General features: G+C 43.7%; 1 long non-coding RNA gene across 4 annotated transcripts in view; it reads left to right on the top strand.

The window, feature by feature from the left end:
• The window catches only part of LOC119473884, a 32,371-nt gene extending 28,344 nt beyond the window's left edge, over positions 1 to 4,027 (top strand). For 2 of the 4 annotated variants that reach the window (XR_005203134.1, XR_005203135.1), the window contains 3 exons: positions 1,342 to 1,351; positions 1,602 to 1,615; positions 4,016 to 4,027. This is a non-coding gene — a long non-coding RNA (uncharacterized LOC119473884). Of the gene's footprint in view, positions 1 to 1,341; positions 1,352 to 1,598; positions 1,616 to 4,015 lie in introns of all 4 variants that reach the window. The other 2 variants (XR_005203136.1, XR_005203137.1) reach the window with 1 other exon arrangement.
• The last annotated feature ends 4,505 nt before the right edge of the window (positions 4,028 to 8,532 follow it).

Genomic DNA, 8,532 nt, shown 5'->3' with positions numbered 1-8,532 from the left:
TTTTTGAGAGGGAGTCTCACTCTGTCGCCAGGCTAGAGTGCAATGGTGCAATCTTGGCTCACTGCAACCTCCGCCTCCTGGGTTCAGGTGATTCTCCTGCCTCAGCCTCTTGAGTAGCTGGGACTACAGGTGCGTGCCACCATGCCTGGCTAATTTTTGTATTTTTAGTAAAGACGGGGTTTCACCATATTGGCCAAACTGGTCTTGATCTATTGACCTCGTGATCCACCCACCTAGACCACCCAAAGCACTGGGATTACAGGCATGAGCCACTGCGCCCAGCCCTCAACAACCTTCTTAAATGATTGTTATGAGGTTCCAAAGGGCACTGTAAATTATGAAGTGCAATAGAAACATTCATTATATTATTACGGAGTGGCCTCAAGTCCCTCTTTTCTTTTGAGTGCTTAGACATCTCTCCAGTACATTGGAACTCATCTCTTTCCCAGGAGTTTGGGGGCTCAAACAACACAAGGTCAGGAGTAAACCTGTACATGAGTAAATCTCTTTGTAAATGTATTTACAAAATATGATGTTGCTGAACTGGATGGCGAAGACAGAATGAATTATTTTTTTTCCAACAAAGTGAGACCTGCATGGCTGAATTCACTGGAATCCTGTGAGGACTCTCTCTCTCTCTCTCTTTTTTTTTTTTTTAGACAAAGTCTTGCTTTGTCACCCTGGTCGGAGTGCAGTGGTGTGATCTCAGCTCACTGAAACCTCTGCCTCCCGGATTTCAGTGATTTTCCTGCCTCGGCCTCCTGAGTGGCTGGGATTACAGGTGCCCACCACTACGCCCAGCTAATATTTGTCTTTTTTTTTTTTTTTGGTAGTAGTGACAGAGTTTCACCATGTTGACCAGGCTGGTGTTGAACTCCTGACCTCAAGTGATCTGCCCACCTTGGCCTCCCAAAGTGCTGGGATTACAGGCATGGGCCACCGCACCCAGCACGGAAGCTCTCTTTCTGAGAGAAAGCTGAGGCCGATGCAGGGACAGGTCAGTGCACTGGAGTCCGTGGGAGGCCAGGGACAAGGGAGAGTCTTCCCAGGGTGGGTGAAATGGTGATGCCAAGGGGCTGCAACTTGAGTGGGTAGAGTGGGACGGACTGCAGATAGGACTAGGCCTCCTCTGAGATGCCACGCAACAACCCAGCTGCTTTTGTGTCCCTAAGGGAGATCCCCAAGGGCCCCCAAAAGTTCTCTAAGGACCTGACGTGCTTGTCTAGATCATCACAGAAAAATCCTCATTCCCCACAGTGTCCCTACCATCCTTGCTGAGGCCAGCACATTTCTCCCCAACTGGTAGGAGGAAGGAGGGGCATCATCTCCTTGTACTCAAAGGTAGAGGTGGGTGGAGCGTGCAGCAGATCCTACAGCAGGCCCGTTTTTCACCAGCAATGCCATTTATGGGGAAGCAGGGAGACAAGGAATCTGAGCAGGAGGAAGTGGGTGGGGAGTGCAGGAGTCTAGAGAATTTGTATTTGGCTGTTGCTGGGCAGGGCTCTGAGAAAAGGGAAGAAAGGAGAGAAAAACACAGCCGTGGGTGTCATTCTGGTCACTGTCACCACGGCCATAGCTGGGCCATGGTTCAAGCTCAGCAGGAAGAGAGTGGTGTGTGTGCTCATGTGACCAGAGCTGAGGTCTCTGGACAAGCTCTGATCTAACCCCACACAAGTGCTTCAGGAGGAGGGGATGTGGGCTTTGTGAAAATACCTAGAGCAATTCCCAGTCATTTGTGGGCCTCGTTCCCATTTTAAGAAATACTCCACCTTCTTTGGATTCTCACAAGAAGTCTCGAAGGGAAGTTGAGCCAGTGAGAACAACTCCATTTTATAGGGAAGAAACCTGGGGTTTGCAAAGGTGAAACGAATCATCTAAGAGTCTGGACTGGGAGGTAGTAGTACTGAGAGGTGGACATGTGCTGACTTTGGTATTTGCCCACTTTTCATTTTTGTTTCTCTCTCCAGTGCCTTGGATTTGACCTTATCAATTCTGCAGGTGGGCAGATCAGGTCGCCGAGGCCCTCCGATCTGACATCCCTTCCTCCAGCCCCCTGGGCAAGCTCACAATGTGAGCATGTTTGTCTTGGCTCCACTGGTGAGAGACTGGGCTTTTGGCTAATGTGCTAACTTGAGCTCCTGCTTTTGCTCTATGCATTGTGTATATTTAATCATGTTTGACGGAATTTACTTTAGCCCAAGTTTAGGCTGTTAGCCTTTTCCCTCTCATGGTCTCTTTCATTTTTACCCACACTCCATGCAAGTGATTTGTCTTCCCTCAGACTTCAGATATGCGATCCCCTTTCACCACCCATACAACCACAAAAGATGTTATCCTTTAAGAACCTCTTGCTCTTCCCCTTGGAAGGGGCATTTAGTTTTGGGATGGACTGTTGCCTTTGGAAGACAAGCCAGAGTTTCCTTGGCTTTTGGCTTTTCTTTAAGCTGCACATTTGTTTTACTTTTTTTCCTTTCCCTGACTCAGTTTTTTCCAAGTTTCTTTCCTGGACTGACTTGAGACTTCCCCCTGCAAAGTCAGCCTGAAATTTTCCTGCTGCTCTGAACCTTTCCCCATTTAATTATTCTAACCAAAAATTATACTAACCTTTTTGTTCTTGTTAAAAAGAAAATAAACAAAAAATTAGGGACCAATATTTTAATGTACGGCTCTGTTTTGGGTTAAAGTGACAGGCAGGGGCCTGATCATAGGATGGTTGCAAGTTTGCAGAGTGTGTTCTCATGCATTTGATTGTCACAACAACAATGACAACAACGATGTGAGGCAGGCAGTGTGGGAATTATTATCCCCTTTTTACAGAAGAGGAAATGCAGGATCATAGGGGTTGGCTGACTCATCAAGGGTCGTCTGACTTCAATATTGGCCTTCAATGATGATTCTGAATTTTGCGTAAGAAAACTTACTGTTAGGCCAGGCACGGTGGCTCACGCCTGTAATCCCAACACTTTGGGAGGCCAAGGCAGTTGGATCATGAGGTCAGGAGTTTGAGACCAGCTTGGCCAACACGGTGAAACCCTGTCTCTACTAAAAATACAAAAATTAGCTGGGCATGGTGGTGTGTGCCTGTAGTCCCAGCTACTTGGGAGGCTGAGGCAGAAAAATCACTTGAACCTGGGAGGTGGAGGTTGCAGTAAGCCAAGATGGCACCACTGCACTCCCACCTGGGTAACAAAGCGAGGTTCTATCTAAAAAAAAAAAAAGGGAAAAAAGGCCAGGTGTGGTGGCTCACGCCTGTAGTCCCAGCATTTTGGGAGGCCGAGGCAGGCGTATCACAAGGTCAGGAGATCAAGACCATCCTGGCCAACACAGTGAAACCCTGTCTCTACTAAAAATACAAAAAATAGCTGAGTGCAGTTGTGCGTGCCTATAGTCCCAGCTACTTGGGAAGCTGAGGCAGGAGAATTGCTTGAACCCGGGAGGTGGACGTTGCAGTGAGCCAAGATGGTGCCACGGCATTCCAGCCTGGCAACAGAGGGACACTCTGCCTCAAAAATAAATAAATAAATAAATAAATAAGGAAAACTTACTGTTTTGGAGTAGAGTATATAAGTTCAAATACAGAGTCTAAGTTGATATTGGGGGTGCTTAGGAGATATCAGCTTGACTTCTAACACATTTTACATCTTAGTGAATTCACTCTGGCCTAAGGGCTGGCTGGTCCTCAGACCTGAAGTTTTATAAGCTCAGTTCAGCCCTGTCTATGTTCCAGAGGTGATCAGATATTGGTTGCTGACACATCCTATCCAAGCTCCAAAGTTGCACATTTTTTAAGATGAGTTAAACATATGATGTCAAATGTTGCAGTTCTAAGAGCTAGCAACTTTCTATACCTCCAATCTCATCTGTTAACTGCTGATTTATATTTACTCTCAGAAAGCCATCTTCCGTTTCTTTTTTTTTTTTGAAAAACAAAAGAAAAAAGAAGAAAGAGAGAAAGAAACAAAAAAAAAGAATAATTAAAAAAAAAATAGAATGAAGGAGAGGAACAAAGAGGAAGAGGGAGAGAGAACGGGGGTGTTGCTTTATTGCCCGGGCTAGAATGCAGTCTAAAAATGGGTATGAGACATGAAAAAAAAAATGAGGGAAGAAAATAACAAACAAGCAGCCAACCAATATTTCATTTAAACCTGTAAATAGGTGTGATGTGGTACTGATAAGAGTGTATATTTCGTGTATTTAAAGTGGAGAGTTCTAAAAATGTTAATTAAGTCTACTTGTTCTGGATCTGAGTTCAAATCCTGGATATCGTTGTTAATTTTCTGTCTCATTGATCTGTCTAATATTGATGTTGAAGTCTCCCACTATTATTGTGTGGGAGTCTAAGTCTCTTTATAAGTCTTATATATCTGGGTATTCTTGTCTTGGGTGCATATATATTTAGGATCTTTAGCTCTTCTTGTTGCATTGATCCTTTTATCATTATGTAATATCCTTCTTTGCTTCTTTTGATCTTTGTTGCTTTAAAGACTATTTTATCAGACGCAAAAATTGCAACTCCTGCTTTTTATTTATTTATTTATTTTTCCTCTCCATTCGATTGGTAAATCTTTCTCCATCCCTTTGTTTTGAGTCTTTGTGTATCCTTGCATGTGGGATGGGTCTGGATGCAGCATACCGATGGGTTTTGGCTTTTTTTTTTTTGCCTGTCTGTGTCTTTGGATTGGGGGATTTAGTCGATTTAAATTTAGAATTAATAATAATATATGTGAGTTAATACTGCCATTTAATGTTAGCTGGCTGTTTTGCCCATTAGTTGATGTAAATTCTTGATTATGTTGATGCTCTTTACCTTTTGGTATTTTTTAGAAAGGCTGATACTGGTTGTTCCTTTCTATGTGTAGTGGTTCTTTCAGAAGCTCTTGTAAAGCAGGCCTGGTGGTGATGAAATCTCTAAGTGCTTGCTTGTTCACAAAAGATTTTATTTTTCCTTCACTTATGAAGCTTAGTTTGGCTGGATGTAAAATTCTGGGTTGAAAGTTCTTTTCTTTAAGGATGTTGAATATTGGCCCCCACTCTCTTCTGGCTTGTAGGGTTTCTGCTGAGAGATCTGCTGTGAGTCTGACAGGCTTCCCTTTATGGGTAACCTGACCTTTCTCTCTGGCTGCCCTCAGTATTTTCTCCTTCATTTCAACTCTGGCGAATCTGGCGATTATGTGCCTTGAGGTTGGTCTTCTTGAGGAATATCTTTGTGGTGTTCTCTGTATTACCTGGAGTTGAATATTATCCCGCCTTGCTAGGTTGGGAAAGTTTTCCTGAATAATATCCTGAAGTGTATTTTCCAGCTTGGATTGATTCTCTTCATCACATTCAGGTACACCTATCAAACGTAGATTAGGTCTTTTCACATAGTCCCATATTTCTTGGAGACTTTGCTCCTTCCTTTTTATCCTTTTTTCTCTAATCTTGTCTTCTCGTTTTATTTCATTAAGTTGGTCTTCGACCTCTGATATCCTTTCTTCTGCTTGATCAATTCGGCTGCTAAAGCTTGTGCATGCTTCGTGAAGTTCTCTTCTTGTGTTTTTCAGCTCCATTAATTCACTTATATTCCTCTCTAAATTGTATATTCTTGCTAACATTTTGTCAAACCTTTTTTCAAAGTTCTTAGTTTCTTTGCATTGGGTTAGAACAAGTTCTTTTAATTCACCGAAGTTTCTTATCATCCACCTTTTGAAGCCTGCTTCTGTTAATGGAACACACTTGTTCTCCATCAGGCCTTGTTCCGTTGCTGATGAGGAACTCTGATCCCCTGTAGAGGGAGAGGCATTCTGATTGTGGGTATTCTCAGCCTTTTTAGGCCGGTTTCTTCCCTTCATTATAGATTTATCCGTCTGTGGTCTTTATAATTACCGTCTTTATAATTGGGTTTCTGAGTGGATGTCCAACTTGTTGATTCCCGGTGCTAAAATCTGAGCAACCCACTGCGCTGGCCAAAACAGTGGCGTTAAGATTGATGGTGCTTTTCTGACTCTGCACCAAGAGCCGCAGCACCAAGGCAGCTGCAAAACCACCTTGCTGGCCACAAGAGTCGCGCTGGCGACCCGTGGGGCTCCTCTGCTGGGAATCTCCTGGTGCGTGAGCCACAAAAATTCGTCTGAAAGTGTGGTGTCCTCTCATTCTCTGCACTTTCACTGGGAGCTACAGTCCCGAGCTGCTAGTGATCAGCCATCTTGGATCTCTCTCCTTACTTCCATTTCTTATGGGACATCTCTCTGTCACCTCCATGTACCACTTACAGAGCCAAGAGAGGCCTGTTTACTCTCAGTTAAGCTGACTTTTCCTCTTTTTGCTCCAATTATCCTATTCTGGTAATTTCATTGATAATCACAGATTCTTCATTTCTTGCAGCAGGGAAGACATATGCTATATCTCACCTTCTGCATTGTGTTAATATAGGGTTCTTACTCATTGTTTCCATGAAAAGTCAGACTCAGGAAACTGTTATTTCCATTTTAATTTAATAACAGTTTCTTTTGGGAGACTAGTCTTGGAGACAGAAGGAATCTAACACAGTGGTAACATTCTTACCTCAATAAAGGCTTCTCTAAACCCTGCCTGAAATGTTCACTTCACTGTTGTTAGACTGCCTGTCAACCTATTCATTTCAGATATCACTTTGAAAAAATGTGAAAACAGTTGGATCAATTACTTGACTATTAATTCAGCAAGCATTTGTTGAGCACTCTCTCCATGCCAGACGCTGTGTTATGTATGCTTTGGGTATGCTGAGTCAAGGAGTCTTTGTCCTCTGGAAACTTGCAGGCTTATGTGGAAGCCAGAAAATGTGTGAAAAATTATACGATGGAGCATTGTACAAGACAGCAAGGGAATCGTTGGGTTTATGTGTGGATGGTCTAATCCTCTGGCAGCAGCTGCATCTCCCAACAGTTACAGTTTCAAATGCTTGACACCCTCCCTCTCCCCATGGCTCCAGCTCTGCCTGGGCTCTGATATTATTTTTTCACCTTGTTTCTTCAATCCTGGTATGGTAATGGTTTCCTACTGCAACCGGGTTTTTTCTTGGATGTTGTGGCTTTTTGGCCTTCAACCTCTTAAAGAATAAGTGGTGGGGCCGCTTCAGCTTCACCGTATGCTCTCAAAGTGAATATCAGACCCCAAAAGTGTTGCAGAAAGGTGATTTTATTTAGGTAGAGAAAAGAGAAGGAAAGGAGAAGGAAAGGGGATTCCAGAGGGAAAATCCCACAGGGAGCTCCCACCGTGTGGGAGGGGATTCCAGAAAGGTGGAAATCTGGAGCAGGTGAGGGAGCACGGACTTTTATCCTGGGAGGAACTCCCGCCTTCTCCAAGACCCTGGGCCAATGAAAGGAGTTCCTTGGAACTCCCGCTGGAGTGATTGACTTTTAGTTTCTTCCTGCGCCTGTGAAATTCAAACATAAACCGCTGAATTTCCCGGATGGAGAGAGATGGGAGGAGGCATGGCGCCAGGAAATTCTTGCCCGTAAAGCTACGCCCTCTCATGGACCCGGAAAGAGAACACATTCCCTCACTACCATTACTAGTCTATGGGCACATCTTCTTCCTTTGTTGATTCACTTAACTCTTTCCACACCTCTGAAAGTGGTTCTTTCATTCAAGTGTCTTCATTGGAACTACCTGAGGTGAGTTCTATTTCTGCCAGGACTGCTGTTACTGATACAGAAACTAGAACAAGAGGGATTTCTGCACATGCAGGAAACTAAATGTATGTAGTAAGCAGGACCCAGGTATAGGGTGTGCAGTGAAGAGAGGACAGATGAATGGTTAGGCGTGGGGCTGAAAGACACCAACTCATGAATGCTGGAGATTTGGAGTTTTTATTCTGAAAGCTCTCATTAGCCATTGAAGGATTTTTTTTTTTTTTTTTTTTTTTTTTTTTTTTTTTATTTTTTTTTTTTTTTTTTTTTTTTTTTTTGAGACAGACTCTCACTCTGTCTCCTAGGCTGGAGTGCAGTGGCATGATCTTGGCTCACTGCAACTTCCATCTGCCTGGTTCAAGCAATTTCCCTGCCTCAGCATCCTGAGTAGCTGGGATTACAGGCATGTGCCACCGTGTCTGGCTAACTTTTTCTTGTATTTTTAGTAGAGACAGGGTTTCACTGTGTTGGCCAAGCAGGTCTCGAACTCCTGACTTCAGGCAATTCGCCCGCTTCCGCCTCCTAAAGTGCTGGGATTACAGGCATGAGCCACCATGCCTGGCCTAGCCATTGAAGGATTTTAAGCAGGAGAGAGACGTGGTTAGATTTCTGCTTTAGAAGGAAAGCTTACTGGCTACTGTGTGTAGACTGGATTGTCAAGGTGGTGTGGCAGTGTTTAAGACAAGATGAGCTAAGAGGCACACAAGGACACGAGATGATTGGAGCTGAATCAGCTAATGGTAAACCTTGGAAGGTTTCTTACCTCTGTAAGCCATTGGTTCCTGTCCTTCAGAGGTCTAGTTAGTCAGGCTTTTTTCAGTTTTTTACTGGGAGCTACCCAGTATCTTTCTGATATGTATGTGTGTTTATGTATTTTTTTTTT

This window comes from Cebus imitator, unplaced genomic scaffold (assembly GCF_001604975.1).
Source record: "Cebus imitator isolate Cc_AM_T3 unplaced genomic scaffold, Cebus_imitator-1.0 Scaffold192, whole genome shotgun sequence".
NCBI lineage: Eukaryota > Metazoa > Chordata > Mammalia > Primates > Cebidae > Cebus > Cebus imitator.
This window is presented reverse-complemented; position numbering and strand designations above follow the sequence as displayed.